Source organism: Zingiber officinale, chromosome 4B (genome assembly GCF_018446385.1).
Source record: "Zingiber officinale cultivar Zhangliang chromosome 4B, Zo_v1.1, whole genome shotgun sequence".
NCBI lineage: Eukaryota > Viridiplantae > Streptophyta > Magnoliopsida > Zingiberales > Zingiberaceae > Zingiber > Zingiber officinale.
This window is the reverse complement of record NC_055993.1, coordinates 137,345,241-137,366,313: the sequence shown is the minus strand read 5'-3', so window position 1 is coordinate 137,366,313 and position 21,073 is coordinate 137,345,241.

Sequence of the window (21,073 nt, the reverse complement as noted above, 5' to 3'; positions counted from 1 at the left end):
CTTGGGTCGAACGTGTTAAGTTCCGCAGGAGATCCAAGTCAAAACCTAAAAGAACAAATAGATTAAGTTTTGGATCAAACGTGTTAAGTTCCGCAGGAGATCCAAAATTTAATTTAAAAGAACACATGGTAGCTAGGAAAAGGTTCAGATCTTTGTACAAAATTTTTGTACAGTGGAACCTATAGGCTTTCCGAGTAGCAACCAACAATTGGTATCAGAGCTAGGGTTTTACCTCTGTGTATTTGGTATTTAGTTTAATTATGCACATGTCATACATAATTTAGGCAGGTTAATAGTAGGATGTGCTAACTCTATGGATGCAGGATCCAACTATTATGGCTTTTAGTTAATTATGTGTGTGATTGGACCCTTGGACATGTCAAGGGCAATTTATATGTGTGTGCATGATTGTATTAAAATACAGCAGGAGCTGTATTTAGTTTTATTAGGATTTTATTTTTGATCTAGATACATGTACATTCCTTTTATGGAATATAGGATCAAAATGTAAAATTCTATTTATGTCGCGGATCGAATCTTGCAAAGCGTGGAACCTTCAAAGGACCAGAGGCGCAGTGGAACTCGGAGCAAGATGGATGCGACAGTTAGAACCGGTGGCGGTGGCCAAATATGGCAGCAGCTTCGGATGACAACACACGGAGGACAATTAAAGATAAAAGTCATAATAGTTGAAAATTAGATTTTCTATTTATTGCTTTTATATTGTGCTGTGTGTGCATGTTAGTTTACAAGTTTAGTAGGCTAGCATAGTTAAAATTCCTCATTTATAAATAACTAAGTGGGAGAGGGATTTTTAAGTAAATCCCATGGTCTCCATTACTGGTTTGTAAGTGATGCAAACAAGCTTGCGCGTTGGCTCTGAGTGCCTTCCTCCATAACGGATGAGCTTGTTTGCGGATCACTAGAACAGACTTCCATTTTTGGATGACTATAGGAAGTTAATTAAGAGCGTGTGATCTTCCCCAACGGAAGGGGCATAATCTTATTAATGGACTTAGTGTCAAGTAATGGTGTACACTTAGACACATCTAATAGTATCCTCCCAAACGGAGTCACCGCTATTATTTGTGTGACCAAATAATACCAACTATTAATTTTATTTGTCAAAAGTTAGGTTGACAAGATAATAAAATTAATGGGTTAAAACCATCCTTTTACAAATGTTGAATTTGTATACGTCCACACTAACGTGGCATACAAAATTCACGGTGTTTTAAGGTGTTGGTTAATTTAAAATAGTATTGTTTGAGGAATCAATATTATTCTAAATTTAGAGTTCTGACCAAAAGTTATTTGTGATTCTTAGGATGACTTTCAACCCATTGTCCATCATACTTCAACAAAATAGACTTACTGGACCAAATTACATAGATTGGAAAAGAAACACGGATATTGTTCTTATTGCTGAAAGCTATAAATTTGTCTGATTGAGCATTGTCCTGATGCACCCATCGGTGAATCTACCCAAGAGGAGATTGAATATCATAGGAAATGGGTAAAAGCGGATGAGATGGCGCGGTGTTACATTTGGCTTCAATGTCAAATGTATTGCAACATCAAAGATAAATACCAACAACTTATGATATTATGAACAATCTCAAGGAACTCTTTGGTCATCGGGATAGGGCTTCTAGACAAGAAGCTATGAGAAAGATAATGACACCACCATGCAAGGGTACTCCTGTAAGAGATCATATCCTAAACATGATGGCTTATCCGAACGAAATCTGAGATCCTTGGAGGAGAAATTGATGGGAAACCCAGATCGATATGATCCTCCAAACCCTACCTAGAAGTTTTGAGCAGATCCGCTTGAACTATAATATGAATAAAAGGATTTATTCATTAGGGAAACTACTGAAGCAGCCGAAGGGTTATTTCGTCACAATGCTCAAATTCACTATGTTGAAAATGGTTCTACTTCTAAACCGAAGGTAAGAAGAAGAAGAAACAAACTGGTTCAAGAAAGAAAGTGAATAAATCTCGAGTACGGATTTAAAGCTGGAATGAAGAAGCCAAGGGCAAGTGCTTCATCTGCAAGCAGGCAGGACATTGGAAGGCGGACCGTCCTCGTAAGAACCAAAACAAAGGTATATCTCATACTCTAGTTGTTGAAACATGTTTAGCGGTGTTATCTACCAGACACTGTGTGAAGCTGTTGGAACGGATCATGTCTGCAATTCCTTGCAGGGGTTCCAGAAACCCGACGACTATCTGAAGGGAGACAGTCTACATGGCAATGCTACTAAGGTGGCATTTGTTGCAGGGGAGACGTCTACTTATCTTTTAGTAGAAATAGAAATTTGGTTTTAAGAAATTGTCTTTATGTACCAGTTTTAGAAAGAATTTAATTTCAGTTTCTAAACTGTTTTTAGATGGATATTCAGTTTCTTTCAGTAACGATGTAGTTATTAAAAGAAATAAAGTGATTATCTGTTCTGGTGCATTAGTTGGCAATTTGTATATTTTAAATCCAAATTCTTCCACAAAGCAAACATGGAAATTTATAATTCATCTTCTAATTCTAATAAGAGAAAAGAACCTTCAGAAATGAACCAAGCATATCTTTGGCATCTAAGGCTTGGTCATATTAACTTAAGTAGGATTCAGAGGCTTATAGCCGATGGACTTTTAAGTTCATTAGAGTTGGAAAATTTTCCAACTTGTGAATCTTGCTTAGAAGGTAAAATGACCAAGAGGCCGTTCAAGGCCAAGGGGTATAGAGCCAAAGAAGTGTTAGAGTTGGTTCACTCTGATTTGTGTGGTCCTATGTCTGTCCAGGCAAGAGGAGGTTTTGAATATTTTGTCTCTTTCATAGACGATTATTCAAGATATGGATACATTTACCTAATGCGCCGCAAGTCCGAGTGCTTTGATAAGTTCAAAGAATACAAGGTGATGTGGAGAAACGACTAGGTAAAGTATCAAGACACTACGATCGGATGGTGGTGGCGAATACCTCTTAGGAGAGTTTAGGAATTACTTATCGAGGTCGGGATTCAATCCCAATTGTCACTACAGATCACGAATGGTGTAGCAGAGCGAAGGAATAGGACTCTTATGGAGATGGTTAGATCAATGATGAGTTATTCAGAATTACAAATTCGTTTTGGGGATATGCTCTGAAACGAAGTATTCCGAACTTAGTACCTTCTAAATCGGTTTCTTCTACTCCCATAGAATTGTGGAATGGGCGAAAACCCAGTCTAAGACATATTCAGATATGGGATAGTCCAGCACATGTGCTGAAACCAGATCTTGATAAGTTAGAATCTCGTACAGAAGTTGGCGTGTTTGTAGGATATCCCAAAGGAACGAAAGGTGGTTTATTTTATAGTCCTAAGACCGGAAGGTCATTGTTAGCACCAATGCCCGCTTTTTAGAAGAAGACTATATAATGGATCACAAGCCCGATAGTAAAGTTATTTTAGAAGAACTTAGAGAACATGTCTACTCAGTACCAACAAGACAAGATGAAGTACCACAAGAGACCGCAACACGTGTCACACATGATACACAACCACGCATGCCTCGTCGTAGTGGGAGGGTTGTACCCTGAAAGATTCATATTTTTGGGAGAGTCTTGACTTGATCCCGGTAAACATGAACCTGATCCCCGATCATATGACGAAGCACTCCAAGATATAGATGCAGATCTTGGCAAAAGGCAATGAATTCAAATAGAGTCCATGTACTCTAATAAGGTCGGAGCTTGTAGAACCACCGATGGTGTAAAAGCCGTTGGATGCAAGTGGATCTACAAAAGGAAAAGAGGGATGACGGAAGGTAGAAACCTTCAAAGCTAGGCTTGTTGAAAAAGGGTACACTCGTAAAGAGGGAATCGATTATGAGGAAACCTTTTCACGAGCCATGCTTAAGTCTATCCGGATACTCTTATCCATTCGCTCATATGGATTATGAGATTTGGCAAATGGATGTCAAGACTTTTCCTTAATGGAAGTCTTGAAGAGAACATCCATATGAAGCAACCGGAAGGATTTATTGAAAAGGCAAAGAGCATCTAGTATGCAAGCTCAATCGGTCCATTTATAGACTAAAGCAAGCTTCAGTCTTGGAACATCCGGTTTAATGAAGTAATCCAGTCATATGGATTTATTCAAAGTCCGGATGAGTCTTGTGTATATAAGAAGTGTAACGGAAACGTGGTGGTATTTCTTGTACTATGCGTAGATGATATTTTGTTAATTGGCAACAATGTCAAGGTATTATCAGACGTAAGGGTATGGTTGTCCAAACAATTTGATATGAAGGACTTAGGAGAATGTGCGCACATTCTTGGGATCAAAGTTATAAGGGATCGCAAGAAAAGAATGTTGTGTCTATCCCAAGCTTCATATATAGATACAATCCTTGCTCGTTTTAGCATGCAAGACTCCAAGAAAGGTTTCTTACCTTTTAGACATGGAGTAGCTCTATCTAAAGAGATGTCTCCAAAGACATCAAAAGAGATAGAGGACATGAAAGCGGTTCCTTATGCTGTAGGAAGCCTAATGTATGCAATGCTATGTACGAGACCGATATCTGCTTTTCCGTAGGCATTGTCGTGACTCGAGTAACCCAGACATGTAAAGCATATATTAAAGTACCGAGAAGGACTAGGGATTATATGCTAGTTTACCAAGCGATGATTTGCTCCCCATGGGTTACACGGATTGATTTTCAATCGATAGGGACAATAGTAAGTCTACATCGTGCTATGTGTTTACTTTAGAGGTGGAGCCATTTCATGGAGGAGTGTTAAGAAGAAGTTTCGGACTCAACCATGGAAGCTGAGTATGTAGCAGCCTCTAAGGCAGCTAAAGAAGCAGTATGGCTCAGAACTTTCTAATGGACTTAGATGTGATTCCTGGTTTGCCCAAGATCATCACAATTTATTGTGATAATAGCGGTGCAGTTGCAAACTCGAAGGAACCACGAGCTCATAAGGCGAGTAAACATATAGAGCGCAAGTACCACCTGATACGAGATATCGTGAAGCGAGGAGAAGTTGTCATCGCCAAGATTGCATCAGCGGATAACCTGGCAGATCCTTTCACTAAGGCCCTTCCGGCGAAAGCTTTCGATCGGCATGTGGAGGGAATGGGAATCAGATGTATGGTAGAAGATATGGCAGCTTAGTCATTAGTATAAGTGGGAGATTGTTGGAGTGTATACTGAAAGCCTAAGCTTTGTAAACATTCATTATGAATAAAGAATCACATTTGGTCTAATTATCTACATTTGTTCATTTAATTTATATTGTAGATAACATAGTATGTGGTGTCACATACAGAAGATGATGTTATCAGTACCTTATAAATTATAAAAAGTAGCTCACGACCAGAATGGAAAGGAACAAACCATTAGAAGGTCGTAGTGTAATTAGGTATTAGTTTATCTTGACTATATAATTACACTAGTACACTCAGAGTGTATTGAGTAGGACCATTTGAGGTCGTTCCTTTTATACTGACTTTATAAAGGAACAAAGACCTCAGTTATTATGGAAGTGTGTGCTCTTAATCCTAATATAATAACAAGCACATATGTTTGATATTTATTTCTTTAATTTATCAATGGGTGAGATTTAGTTCGATGAATCAATAAACCCGATAAATTGGGAAATGGTATCACCCATAGTGTGTGTTGTTGATTATAGAAGGAAACCGTGTCCTAGTGATACTAGGTTGATAATGTCCTCAAGAGGAGCTCATAAAGATTGTCATGTTAAACCCTGCGGTGGACTTAGTCCGACATGATAATAAGGTTGAGTGGTACTACTCTTGGACTTAGATATTAATTAAATGAGTTGTCGAACTCACTTAATTAGTGGACATTCGATATCTTAAACACAGGAGACTAACACACTCATAATAAGAAGGAGCCCAAAATGTAATTTGGGATTGGTGCGGTAGTTCAATGATAGTTCTCTAGTGGAATGAATTATCACCGATAAAATTAAGTTGTGTGTTCGGGCGAACATGGGATGCTTAATTTTATCGGAGACCAAACCAATTCCTCCTCTCGGTCCCTATCGTAGCCTCTTATTTATAGAGTACTATACCCACATATACCCACCTTCTATACCCACCTAAAGGGGCCGGCCAAGTTAGCTTGGGAACCAAGCTAGGGCCGGCCTTAAGGTGGTCGGCCCTAGCTTGAACCCAAGCTAGTAGGGCCGGCCATAATTAAATAAAAAGAAATTTAATTTTAGATTTTATTATTATGTGGAAGATATAATTTAAAGAGAATTAAAATTAAAATATCTCTCTTGTAAAAGATTTACAAAGATTAAAGAAAGAGATTAGATCTCTTTCCTTATTTGTAGATTGAGAGTTTTTATTTTCTCTTTAAAATTATTCACATGTTAATAAAATTAAAATTATAGATATTTCCTTTTATTAACCATGAAGAGATTTTTAAAGAGAAATTTTATTTTTAAAATTTCCGAACAAATAAGGAAAGTTTTAATTGTTGATTAAAACTTGTCCAATTTGCTTCCTCTTGATGTGGCTGACCATTAGAGTTTATTTGAGAAATTTTATTTTATTTTTCTCAAATAAATCATGTCAAGGAAATTAAGGAAATTTTATTGTAATTAAATTTCCTAATTTGCCTAGGCCAAGGAATATAAAAGAAGGGGTGAGGGTGCCTTCACAAGACACAACCTCTATTGTTTTCTCTCCTTTTCTCCTTGGTGTTGTGGCCGGCCATTACCCTCTCCCTCTCTTCCTCTTGTGGTGGCCGAATACTTCATCTCTCTTGGAGTTCTTGTGGTGGCGGATACTACTTGGAGAAGAAGAAGAAGAAGAGAAAGCTAGCATCTCTTGGAGCTTGGTTAGTATTTTGATTTTCTTCTTTGGTAAAGTTCTTCCTTTGTGGCCGAACCTTGCTTGGAGAAGAAGAAGGTGGTTGGTGGTTTCTCATCTTGGTAGATCGTTGCCCACACAACGTCCGAGGTTAGAAGAGGAATACGGTAGAAGATCAAGAGGTTTTCTACAAGGTATAACTAGTAATTTCTATTTCCGCATCATGCTAGTTATTTATGGAAATAATACCAAATACAAGAGGCTTACGCTCTAGTATTTCGAATATGTTTTTCAAGTTGTGTTCTTTTGTTTCTTTCTTTTCCTTGTGATTTGATTGTTCTCTTTGGTTAACCTAAAGTTATTTTAGGAAATTAAATATTAGCTTTCTATTAAAGGTTTTGTCTAGTCGGTGGTGGTTGCTCCCATATCCAAGAAGGCCATGTGCCTCGCCACGTCAGTACTGGGAACCTTTTATGGAAATTAATATTTAATGGAATTAATAACTTAAGGAGACTTGGGTCGAACGTGTTAAGTTCCGCAGGAGATCCAAGTCAAAACCTAAAAGAACAAATAGATTAAGTTTTGGATCAAACGTGTTAAGTTCCGCAGGAGATCCAAAATTTAATTTAAAAGAACACATGGTAGCTAGGAAAAGGTTCAGATCTTTGTACAAAATTTTTGTACAGTGGAACCTATAGGCTTTCCGAGTAGCAACCAACAGTAACACTGCTAAACAGTCCCTACATGGCACCCTACCGAAAATATCCCCAGCATATCGATGCCAACGGCAGGCCGGACGGGATGTGAGTGCCGTCCGGCCAGCGCTTAAGATGAGGGCTGGCCGGATGGACTCCCCGTCCAGCCGACTTGCCGGACGCCCTGGCCTGTAATCGGTAGAGAGGGACAAGAACATCTTATGACAGCTGTCAAGTCCTATGGCTAGGCCATGCTCCAAGTCTGACAACGAGGTGTTCTGTTGTCCCATCGAAGACGTACTTGGACTGTAGCAGTTCTGACAGACACATACCGAGGTATGGGTTGCGGACACGTATGCGCCTCGGTGGACGTGTAGGAGCTCTTTCACCGCTCTATATAAAGAGCCTCATACTTCGCCGGAGGTACGCGTGAGACACCTTTGGAGCCACTTTTTTCACTACTTGCTTGCCTGACTTGAGCGTCAGAGGGTCGCCGCCGGGAACCCCTTCCCGGCCCGGCTTCTGTGCAGGTTCGCCGGAGGTTCGTGCAACTAGTCGAAGATCCACGTCAGCAGTCGAGGAGCGCCACGTGCCCAGCGTCCGTTGATTCGGCATTCGGACAGGATCAAATTGGCGCCGTCTGTGGGAACGCTCCTGCATCCGAACGGAAACAATGGACGAGGCTGGACGACAACACACGGTGACGCTTTCAACGGAGGAACTCAACGCTCTGATCGAGTTGAGGGCCGCCAAGCTTGTGGAGCAAAAATAGAAAGCAACAGCCTAGCGGCCGGAGCAGCAAGCAACGTCAGCATCTGGTGGCCGAGCGGAAGCACCACAGGCCACCGTTGCATTTCATCGGGCCCTATTCCGCACTCCCGAAGCCGCAGCAGCTCATAGAGATCGGGGATCTTCTTTGGATGAAATGCCGAGACGAGATGACAGAAAAGGAAAAACCCCTCGAGCGGACTCATCACCCAAGCGGACTAACCGCCAATTTTCAGAGGCTATTCTACGAGACCCTCTGCCCAAGCACTACGTGCCTCCGACGATCGACGAATACAATGGAACCACCGATCCGGACGATCATTTGGGCAAGTTTGATAACACGGCAACCCTGCATCAATACACAGATGGGGTGAAGTGTCGGGTTTTTCTCACCACCCTATCCGGATCGGCTCCACGTTGGTTTCGAAGGCTGCCGGACGGATCCATCAAAAGCTTCAAGGACTTCCGGACGGCCTTCCTCCACCACTTCGCAAGCAGTCGGCGCTATCAAAAAACCAGCATTAGTCTGTTCGCCATCAAACAAGAAGCCCGTGAATCGCTCCGAGCTTACATCCAGCGGTTCAACAAGGTGGCAATGGATATTCCAACGGCCACCTCGGAGACCATGATGAACGCCTACACACAAGGCCTCGTGGATGGGGATTTCTTCCGATCACTCATTCGGAAGCCGCCCCGAGACTATGATCACATGCTACACCGGGCCAACGAATATATCAACGTGGAGGAAGCGCAAGCGGCCAGGAAAAAAGAAACTCCAACCGAGCGGGCTCCTCCTGCCGAGCGAAAACAGCACGCCGCTCATCAGCCGCCCAGAGGACCGAAGGCCGAAGCAATCCGCTCCCCCCATGCCAGGTCTCACGTGCAAGAGGTAGCTGCCGCTCGGCCCAAGCCAAAGAAGAAATGGACCCCGATGTTCTGCTCCTTCCACCGGATGGATACGCACAACACAAGGGATTGTCGAAGTCTTCCCTTCGTGGCTCATCCCGTTCCCCGGAATGGCGGCCGACCGTCTCCCTCAGTCGACAGGCGACAGAGAACTCATGAAGCCTATCGGACGCAGGCCGACAGGCGACAACAACTGACTCCCGATCGGCATCGCTCTCCGAGGCTGGAGAATCGCCGAATGTCAAGAGAACGGTTCCGACCATCCGCTCGGGAAGAAGAAAATAGAAGCAATACTTCCCGAGGCGAAATCAACATCATAGCTGGTGGGCCGACCGGAGGAGACTCCAACCGAGCAAGAAAGACAAGCGTCCGGCAGCTCCAGATCCATGCAGTCGACTGCAGCAGAGAGCGGGCGAGTGGACTCGAAATCAGTTTTGGGCCTGGGGACTTGGAAGGAGTTGAAGTGCCCCACGACAACGCTCTGCTCATCAAAGCGGTAATAGCCAACTACACTATTCACCGCGTTTTTATTGACACAGGAAGCTCGGTCAACATAATATTCAAAAAGGCATTCGATCAACTACAAGTTGACCGTGCCGAGCTGCTGCCTATGACAACCCCCCTCTACGGGTTTACGGGCAATGAAGTCCTGCCGGTCGGACAAATCCGGATGGCTATTGCATTGGGAGAAGAGCCGCTCAAAAGGACACGTACAGCAAACTTCATGGTGGTCGACTCTCCCTCATCATACAACGTCATTTTGGGACGACCGGCGCTCAGCGAGTTCCGGGCGGTCGTCTCCACCTTCCACCAGAAGATCAAGTTCCCCGTCGAAGACAAAGTGGGAGAAGTACGGGGAGATCAACTGGCAGCTCGGCGATGTTACGTCGAAATGGTCCGAGCAGAAGCAAATTCCGCTCGGAAGTCGCCACGGATCGAGGTGAATGCTATAACTGAAAAGCCTCTCTCTTTAGTTTACGAAGAAAAAGAGGAAGTACAAATACACCCGACCCGATCGGAGGCCACGACATTCATCGCGTCCGATCTAGAGGCAAATCAGAAAGAGGAGGTGATCCAATGCCTCAGAAGAAACCATGATGTCTTCGTCTGGTCGACACATGAGCTGCCCGAAATTTCACCAATTATTGCGCAACATGAGCTCCACGTCCGACCGGACGCTCGGCCAGTAAAGCAAAGAAAAAGAGATTTCAGCGCCGAGCAGAACGCCATCATCCGGGCGGAAGTAGAGAAGCTTCTGGAAGCCGGCCATATACGCGAGGTACAGTTCCCCAGCTGGCTGGCGAACGTAGTATTAGTCTCCAAGCCGGGCAACAAGTGGAGAGTATGCATAGATTTCGGGATCTCAACAAAGCTTGCCCGAAAGACTTTTATCCTCTGCCCCGGATATATCAGCTGGTGGACTCTACGGCCGGCTACGAATTAATCTGTATGCTCGACGCTTATCAAGGCTATCACCAAGTGCCGCTCGCCCGTGAAGATCAAGAAAAAGTCAGCTTCGTGACGGCCGACGGCACCTATTGATATAATGTGATGCCGTTCGGATTGAAGAATGCGGGAGTCACATATCAGCGCCTGATGAATAAAGTATTTAGAGAGCAGATCGGGCGAAATCTGGAAGTGTACGTGGACGACATTCTCATCAAGTCCGTCCGAGCGGCCGATCTCCTCAAAGACATGGAGGAAACCTTCCGAACGTACTCAAATATGGAGTCAAGCTAAATCCCCAGAAGTGTCTGTTCGGAGCAAAAGGAGGGCGTTTCTTGGGGTACATAGTGATCGAGCGGGGCATCGAAGCAAATCCCAGCAAGGTGAAAGCTCTACAAGACATGCCGCCTGCAAGAAATACAAGGGAAGTGCAGCGTTTGACCGGTCGGATAACTGCTCTGTCCAGATTCATCTCCAAAACCGTCGACCGGAGCCTTCCTTTTTTCAAAATCTTGCGCAAGGCCAATAAGTTTCATTGGGACGAAGAATGTGATCGGGCGTTCGAAGATTTGAAGGCATATCTGAGCTCTCTCCCGGTATTAGCCAAGCCGACTGCGGGTGAGCCACTTTATATGTACTTGTCTTCAACCGAGCAAGCAATTGGCTCGGCACTAGTGAGGGCGAGCGGAGAAGAGTCTGTGTATTTCCTTAGTCATATTTTAAAAGATGCTGAATCTCGCTACACTGGGCTCGAGAAGCTGGCTTTCGCTCTAGTCCTCGCCGCTCGGCGCCTTCATCCATACTTCCTGGCGCATACCATCATTGTTAAAACCAATAGCCCGCTCGGACGTGTATTACTATATCCAGAAGCGTCCGAGCGGCTCATCAAATGGACGACGGAGTTAAGTGAATTTGACATCCAGTACCAACCCCGCTCGACAATCAAGGCGCAGTCCTTGGCAGATTTTGTGACCGAGGTGCAGAATTCAGAGCCAGAAGCTATGTGGAAAATATTTGTGGACGGATCATCCACTCGGCTCGGAAGCGGATTGGAATACTGTTGCTCTCCCCTCAAGAAGAAAAGATGCACTTATCCGTCCGGCTGGATTATAAAGCTACAAACAATGAAGCAGAGTATGAGGCCCTCATAGCTGGCTTGCAGGCAACACGACATGTGGGTGCCGGTCGGGTAACGCTTCATTTGGATTCCCAGTTGGCCGCTCAGCAGCTCTCTGGTACCTTCGAGATCAACAGTGTTCGGCTCAAGTTCTACGCTGAAGCCTTTGATAGGCTTAAAGCCAATTTTATAGAAGTCATTGTCCAGAAGATACCTAGAGCAGAAAATCAAGCGGCCGATGAGTTAGCCAAACTCGCAAGCTCAATAACGTCGATCGCCATTCAGCAGCCAATTGAACAAGTATTGTTGGTGGCACACGTCGACCGTATGGAAGGCCTTACGTTTCCAAGCGACTGGAGGACACCCATCACGGAGTTTCTGTGCTCGGGCGCCACACCGTCCGATCATAATGAAGCCCAGCTGCTAAGGAGGAGTGCCGGTCGGTTCACACTCATCGGTGATCAGCTTTACAAGAAGGCTTTCTCACGCCCGCTGTTGAAGTGTGTGAGCTCGGAGGACTCGGCTTACATCCTCCAAGAAGTACATCAAGGATCATGCGGAGGACATCCGGGCGGACGATCGCTGGCTAAGAAGATCCTGTTGGCCGGGTACTTCTGGCCAACCTTACAAGCAGACGCCGCTCGGACCGTGTCGACGTGCCTTTCGTGCCAGAAGTACCATAACTCCTACCACCGACCGGCAGAGGAAATGAATCATCATGTCCGTTCGATCAGTGGGGAATGGATATCGTTGGTCCATTTCCTATGGCGACCGGACAGCGGAAATTTCTGCTAGTGGCGGTCGATTATTTTTCCAAGTGGGTGGAGGCCGAGCCGCTAGCCAGGATCACCGAACAAATGGTCAAAAAGTTCATATGGCAGCACATCATCTGTCGGTTCGGCATCCCTCGCCGACTGATTTCCGACAACGGGCGGCAATTCACAGGAAAGTTGCTCGAAGATTGGTGCCAAAGCTATGGCATCGAGCAACACTTCACGTCCGTAGCATACCCCCAAAGCAATGGTCAAGCTGAAGTAGCTAATCGGGAAATTCTTCGTATTTTGCGTGTTCGGCTCGACCATTTGGGAGGAAGTTGGGTGGATGAAGTGTCGGGCGTCTTATGGGCCATCCGAACGACTCCAAAGGAAGGGACGGGCGTCACGCCTTTCCAGTTGGTGTACGGCGGCGAAGCAGTCATTCCTATTGAGGTCGACGTCGAGTCCGTCCGGATCCAGAGCTATGATGATGGCAACGCCGAACGGAGGAACATGGAGTTGGATTTGGTCGACGAGGAGCGAGCCAAGGCGTCCGTTCGGCTGATGGCGTATCGGCAGCGGATGAAGCAAAACTACAACCGCCGCGTAATCCCCAGATCGTTCCAGGTCGGCGACCTTGTCTGGAAGAAAGTCAAGCCGGTCGGCGACGTCGGCAAGCTAGAAGCTCCCTGGGCGGGCCCCTTCAAGGTTATCGAAAAGCTCCGCTCGGGCACTTACTATTTGGAGGACGAAGACGGACGGCAGCTGGATCGGCCATAGAGCGCGAATCATCTCCAGCCTTACCGAGCTGGATGAGAGATGCACCGATATAACTCATTTTTGTGTATATGCTAGTCACCTATGTCCTTGTAATGCAGGAAGCAAAAAGATAAAAACGTATTGAGCATTATCCGCTGAACGACCTACTACGTGAAGACCCCGTGCCGTTCGGCATGGCATATAAATTACACGAGTCGAAGGCTCGATGGCAAAGACCCCGTATCGTTCGGGTGGGGTGTATATTATTCGAAGCAAGATCGAGGTCAAAGATCCCGCGCCGTTCGGCCGGGAATATGTTAGCCAAGTCGGAGGCTCAATGACGAAGACCCCATGCCGTTTGGGAGTATATACTAAAAATTAGCCTTAATAGGCCGTCGAGCTCCATCGTTAAATATCGAGAGACGAGCCGGCGTCTATAAACCTTCCGAGCGGAAGGCCGTCGAGCTCCGACGTTAAATATCGAGAGACGAGCCGGCGTCTATAAACCTTCCGAGCGGAAGGCCGTCGAGCTCCGACGTTAAATACTGAGAGACGAGCCGACGTCTATAACCCTCCGAGCGGAAAGCCGTCGAGCTCCGACGTTAAATATCAAGAGACGAGCCGGCGTCTATAAACCCGCCGAGCGGAAGACCGTCGAGCTCCGACGTTAAGTATCGAGAGACGAGCCGGCGTCTATAAACCTTCCGAGCGGAAGACCGTCGAGCTCCGACGTTAAATATCGAGAGACGAGCCGACGTCTATAAACCTTCCGGGTGGAAGGTCGTCGAGCTCCGACGTTAAATATCGAGAGACGAGCCGGCGTCTATAAACCTTCCGAACGGAAGGCCGTCGAGCTCCGACGTTAAATATCGAGAGACGAGCCGGCGTCTATAAACGTCCGAGCGGAAGGTCGTCGAGCTCCGACGTTAAATATCGAGAGACGAGCCGGCGTCTATAAACATCCGAGCAGATAGCATCCATGTGATACATTTCGGCGGTAAGAGCCGACCGACGACAGAGCTTGTTCTTTAAGGCCAACATACGGCCGAGCGGTTCGCTTAGCAAAAATAAATGGAAAACCCCTCCGAGGTAAGGTGCAAAGCAAAAGATGGTTAATAGGAAGTAAAGAGGTGAGCATGTGAACGAGTGATGTTCGCGCGCCGAGCGGCTACGCAGTCGCATGGAGACGTTTTTTTGAAGACAATCGGCTTGAGTCCGTGTTAGAATATGAAGCCGAGCGGAGGAGTTTTAAAGAACACTTTAAACATGACGAAAGAAAAATTTCTTGCCAAAACAAAAGTTGCAGGAACGGAAAGATGATCTATTTACGTCAAATGCTGGGCAAACAAAAGGAATTACGACAAAAATAAGTTTTGCCGAGCGGCGATACAAAAAGGTTGATAAAAAACACGCCTCACGCGTCAAAATCAAAAAGAGCATCTGGAATGGCGCCCATCACGGTAGCCAGATCCTCTGGGGGGATGGTCAGCTCGGCGGGAAGGTGGCCTTTAGTCTTCAAGTAATCCACCGCCGCCTTAATCGCCTCTTCAAAAGTGAGGGAAATCTTGTCGGTGAATTTCTCTCCGAAGTCGTCCGAGCGGACAAATGCCCTCCTCACTTCGTCTGAGCGAGCCGACTCCCCATCCTGATACTCTTTGAGCGCGACTCGGGAAGCATCGTGGGCAATCTGGAGATCCTTTAAATCCCCTTCAAATTTAAGCCGATCGGCCGAACGGCTCTCCTTCTCGGTGGCCAGAAGAGCATCCAGATCCTTGACGCGTTGCTCTATCCCTCTGATCTCCACCTTCATTAGGTCCATGTCGTCGATGGCCTTGCACTTCCGAGTGGTCGCCGTCTTGATTTCTTTATCCCGTTGTTTGACCACAGCTTCAAGCCGAGCGACCTCGCTCACCAGATCGGAAGCACGTCTCCGTTCGGCTTCCAAAAGCTTTTTGCTCTTCTCCAAAGCAGCCGTGGATTGCCCTTGGTTTGCCTCCGAAAGTTTAAGTTTTTTCATTTCTTCCTCCAACTCAGCCAGTCGATTGCTGACTGCGATCTGCTCTACCCAACTCTGCGAATGAAGGCAGTTAAGTTAAAAACCAAAATAGAAAATATCAGTAAAGCAGAAAGGCATACCCCGGTCGCCTGCTGCATGTTACTGTCCCCTAGCTGACTAGGGGACATAAGCGCGACGCGTACGCGCGCGTCCTCCCAAACTTTGGCGTGCGGACCGGTGAGGGTGATCTGCGGTGAGGGTGATCTGCTGTTCGGGAACCGATGGCCGATCGGCGGCCAGTAAGTATTCCTCCGAGGGAAATCTGAGAATAGTTTTAATCACCCTCGGGCCGCTCGAGTCATCTTGAGACGCAACAGCATGGCCAGAGGGCTTGCCGATCGGGACCGGACGGTCGCCCAGTCACCTAAGACGACATAGAGTCTGAGAGGTGGAAGGTTGAGCCTCAGCGATGGTCGACGGCAAGTCAAGCTAAGTCAGAGTGTGCTCCGAGGAGACCGCCTCAAAAACCACATGAGCATCATCGCTCCGCTCGGAAAGCTGCTCCCCTGATGGAGGTTGTTGATCGGCTCGCTCTAGCCGACGGCGTTTACGAGTCACCAAAGTTGCCTCGTCAGCCGATCGGCCTTCCTCCTCGGCCTGGGCAGATGTGATATGGGCCGCGGCCTCGTCAGTGGAGACGCGGGCGGCCGAAGCCTCGGGAGCAACTTGAGTTCCCTCGCTCCCTTCAGTTGTATTGCCGGTCAGGACCAGCCCCCGTTCGACCGCTTCCTTGTCCTTCACCGCCTCAATATGGGCGGCTTTCAGCTTGAGCTTTTCGGTTGCCTTAGCACGCCACATAACTTTAGCTGCAGAAACAAAGAATAAATCAGTTAGAACAAAAGAAAAGGGGGAGATAAGAATCGCTTACTCATGCTGTAAGGCAGATCGGCTTGGATGGGAGACAGGCCGAATATATACATTACTCCAGGAAGGAGCAACTTGTCGATATCGTAACGTTGGCCGACCAGCTGGTTGGCCGCATGAAGATACACCGGATGACTCTTGAATTTGCCAAGACCCGGTTGAGTCGGCACCGCCGTCTGCCACTTTGTTCGGAAGGCCGGCCGCTCGGGGAGACGCATAAAAAAGAAATGCTCCTTCCAATGCTTATTGGAGCTCGGCATGTTGGTAAATAGAACGAAACCTGACCTAGATTGAAATATGAAGGTCCCCCACTCGGATTGTTTTGGGTAGAAGGAATAGTGGAAGATTTGGGGGTCCAAGGGGATATCATTCAATTTGAAAAGGACTATCACCCCGCTCAGCAACCTAATCGAGTTCGGGACTAATTGGCCGAGGGAGGAGGCGAAAGTGGTTGCATATTTTGACGATGAACGGATGTGGAGGAAAGCGCAGCCCGGCCAAAAATTGATCACGGAAGAAGCAAATGGTGCCGGGCGGCGGATCATTAGACCGATCAGAAGGAGTGGCTACAACTATTTCGTGGTCGGCCGGAACTTCATACGTTCGAATAAGACGCAGTGCATCTTCTTCATCGAATCGGCTCTCCATAGTCGTATACCAGAGACCAGGAGCGCCGACTGTAGGCGTAGAAGTACTCGCCATGGCCGAAACAGGAGAGATATTGACAGAAAAACTAAAGGAAAATGTCAACAGAATGAAAAAGCAAGCAATACAGAAGGTGGGGAGTTGAAAAGGAGGGCTTACGGGTGTTAGAAAGATCGAGGAAAGGAAGAAGATGGTGAGCGCACCAAACAGGCAGGGAATGAGGATCGCCGGAGCAGATAGAGCAGCGTGAGGGCGAAGTCGATGAAATAAGAAGGCGGCGGAGAGAATTGGCCGCGAGATTTATAACGTTAGCGTCGAACGGCCGTCGCCGTCCAATTCAGGTCACGAAGAACGAGGTCATCATCCAGCCATTCATTTCAAATGGCTGCTGTCCCATCGGAGGTAACGCCACCGCCATACGCTGACAAGAGCAGGGTCACCACGTGTCAACAGGACACAGGTCGCATTTAATGAGCGCACCTTGCCGTGCGCGGCGCACGTGATTGGCAGTCAGGGAAAGGATTTGATAGGAATTTCAAGAGAATACAAGGCACGAGCAAGACACCACCGACCGTATGTGCATCTCTATGCCTAGCCGAGCGGACTAGTATAGCGGTCGTTATCCAGTCAGATCGGCAGTCCAGTCAGTCGGACTTCGCCTCCCTCGACTAGTGTAAAATACCGGAAAAATAGGGAATATTAATAAGGGATTTTTCCAGAATTTTTGAAAAATTTTCGGGAATTTTTCGGAGCTCATATGGATAAGTTCACGGGGAAAAAAAACGGGGTCCGGAAAAGCCTGTTTAGGCTATCCCATTTAAAAGAGGAAAAGTTTACTTTCTTTTCCTTTTTATTTTGTTTTTCCTTCTCCCCACACGCCGTATTCTCTTCGTTTCCCTTCCTCTGCCGAACCTGCGTGCCGACACCCGATCCGTGCCCGATCCGTGCCTTAACCGGCGCCGCTCGGCGGTTTCCTCCTCTCCCTTGCGTGCATAAGCCGATAACAAGAGAAGCCGGCATTTCTCTTCTCATCTTCTTCTTCCCCAGCCGATTCTCCTCTGCCCTAGCGCCGTCCTCCTTCCTTTTCTCCGACGTCGACGACGCCTCCGGGCAGATCACCGGCGATTTGAGCCCGACTTTCCAGATCCCGTGTCCCTCTCTGCTGCCGAACGCCGGCCACCAGGATCGGTACCGGTCGCATGTGTCCTAGCGCCGCCGCCGCACGGGACAGCGCCGACCTCTCCACACTGAGCCCTAGACGTCGTCGTCGCACGGAGCAGAGCCGCTCCTTCTCTGCCCGAGTGCCGGCGCCACCGCCGGCCACCCCGTGCCTTAGCCGAGCCTTCTTCCCGCATAGAGCATAGACGACGCCGATCAAGTCGTCCAATTTCGTGCCCTAGATTGGGTTCACAGTCACCTCGCTCGTCGGAAGGAAGGATCAACACCATTGTTGCTGTTCTTGTGGTGCCCTAGCCTTGGTCTTTCAGTTGGGCTCTCTCTTCTCCATCACTGACTTAGGGTTTCGGCAGTGGGCTGATAGAAGAGCATCCTAGCCACTGCTGCTTGCTACCATTGTCGGAGAAGAAGGACAAGTGATGGTTTTGTTAATTACAACAGTGATGTAGAATTTTTGTATGCTACTGTAAAGATTTCCTATTTGATAGATTTGGAAATGTTGGTCCAATTGGCAGTGGACAGTAGTGTGAAGTTGCTGGATTTCCGACCACCACAACACGAAACGCCTGGTTGTTTTCTTGATTTCCATCTTGATCTGATCAGTGTAAGTGTTCCAACAAGTGAGTTTTTGTTTCGTAGATCATGTGTATTGGATCTTGTTAGATGATTAGGTTTACATGATGAATTAGGAAGGGTTAATGTTATATGATTAGAGTTTTTACCCTAAATTAGTTTAGGGGATTTTATTTAGCTATTCATTGAGTTGTAGCTAAATAAAAGAATGTGTATAAATTGGTGATACAGGAATTTGACGCGAGACGAGTATCTCGACGTCCGAGTTGGACCGGATTGATCCATTCTATTGGAGGCGGGTACTTTTGACTTATTGTCTTTGATATGCTTAGTAATGAATTTAACATGTTGCATTAATTGTGTTTCTTATTTGTTTCGGTTAAATCACTGCCCAATACATGTTACCTGTTTGATTGGTTGTTTGTTTGCATCTCGTATTGATCTCGTACCTGATTTTTCATGCTCATGGGTAGTGATATAACCATGTTTCACATGTTCAGGACCTAAGTTTGATACCTTATTGATCAGTATATCTTGATTTGATCTATTCACTATGATGCCTATTGTTATATGTCCAGAGGTTGATTTAGTATATTACCATGTTTAGTGGCATGCACCATTTGCATGATCGCATGCTGTGCGATAGATTGCTCCATTATTGCCGAGCACTTTGCCAGTTTTCATCACTGTTCGGTGCTCCGTTGTGACGCTCATGGGTAGCGTGACACAGCGTGGTAGCACGTCAGTTTGACTCTTCCGGTGCTCCGTTGGTCCGCTCATGGGTAGTGTGACGCAGCGTGTAGCACGTTAGAGATTCCTCCCCGTCATAGTGTACCGGGAGATGAGAGCATTGCGCTCCCCCATTTATGATTTGGGGTAGGAGTATGTATGTACTCCGACAGCATCCCGTCTGTTGGTTGCTACTCGGAAAACCTATAGGTTCCACTGTACAAAAATTTTGTACAAAGGTCTGAACCTTTTCCTAGCTACCATGTGTTCTTTTAAATTAAATTTTGGATCGCCTGCGGAACTTAACACGTTTAATCCAAAACTTAATCTATTTGTTCTTTTAGGTTTTGACTTGGATCTCCTGCGGAACTTAACACGTTCGACCCAAGTCTCCTTAAGTTATTAATTCCATTAAATATTAATTTCCATAAAAGGTTCCCAGTACTGACGTGGCGAGGCACATGACCTTCTTGGATATGGGAGCAACCACCTCCGACTAGACAAAACCTTTAATAGAAAGCTAATATTTAATTTCCTAAAATAACTTTAGGTTAACCAAAGAGAACAATCAAATCACAAGGAAAAGAAAGAAACAAAAGAACACAACTTCGAAAAACATATTCGAAATTCTAGAACGTAAGCCTCTTGTATTTGGTATTATTTCCATAAATAACTAGCATGATGCGGAAAAGGAAAAACTACTAGTTATACCTTCTAGAAAGACCTCTTGATCTTCTACCGTATTCCTCTTCTAACCTCGGACGTTGTGTGGGCAACGATCTACCAAGATGAGAAACCACCAACCACCTTCTTCTCCTCCAAGCAAGGTTCGGCCACAAAGGAAAAACTTCACCAAGGAGAAAAACCAAAATACTAACCAAGCTCCAAGAGATGCTAGCTTCCTCTCCTTCTTCTTCTTCTTCTCCTAGTAGTATCCGGCCACCACAAGAGCTCCAAGGGAGAGGGAGAGGTTCGGCCACCACAAGAGGAAGAGAAGGAGATGATGGCCGGCCACACCAAGGAACAAAAGAGGGAGAGAAATAATAGATGTTGTGTCTCATGAAGGCACCCTCACCCCTTCTTTTATATTCCTTGGCCTAGGCAAATTAGGAAATTTAATTACAATAAAATTTCCTTAATTTTCCTTGACATGAATTAATTGATAAAAATAAAATAAAATTTCCCAATCAACTTGTAATGGCCGGCCACAATCAAAAGGAGCAAATTATGAGAGTTTCAACCAACAAATTAAAACTTCCTAATTTGTTTCCGAAAATTTTAAAAAATAAAATTTCTCTTTAAAATCTCTTCATGGTTAATAAAAGGAAATTTCTATAACTTTAATTTTATTAACATGTGAATAATTTTAAAGAGAAAATAAAACATCTCTCCAATCTACAAATAAGGAAAGAGATCTAATCTCTTTCTTTAATCTTTTGTAGATCTTTTACAAGAGAGATATTTTAATTTTAATTCTATTTAAATTATATCTTCCACATAATAATAAAAATTAAAATTAAATTTCTTTTTTAATTTAATTTGGCCGGCCCCCACTAGCTTGGGTTCAAGCTAGGGCCGGCCACCCAAAATCACCGGCCCTAGCTTGATCCCAAGCTAGCTTGGCCGGCCCCTATTGGGTGGGTATAGAATGTGGGTATAGGTGGGTATAGAACTCTATAAATAAGAGGCTACGATAGGGACCGAGAGGAGGAATTGGTTTTGGTCTCCCGATAAAATTAAGCATCCCGTGTTCG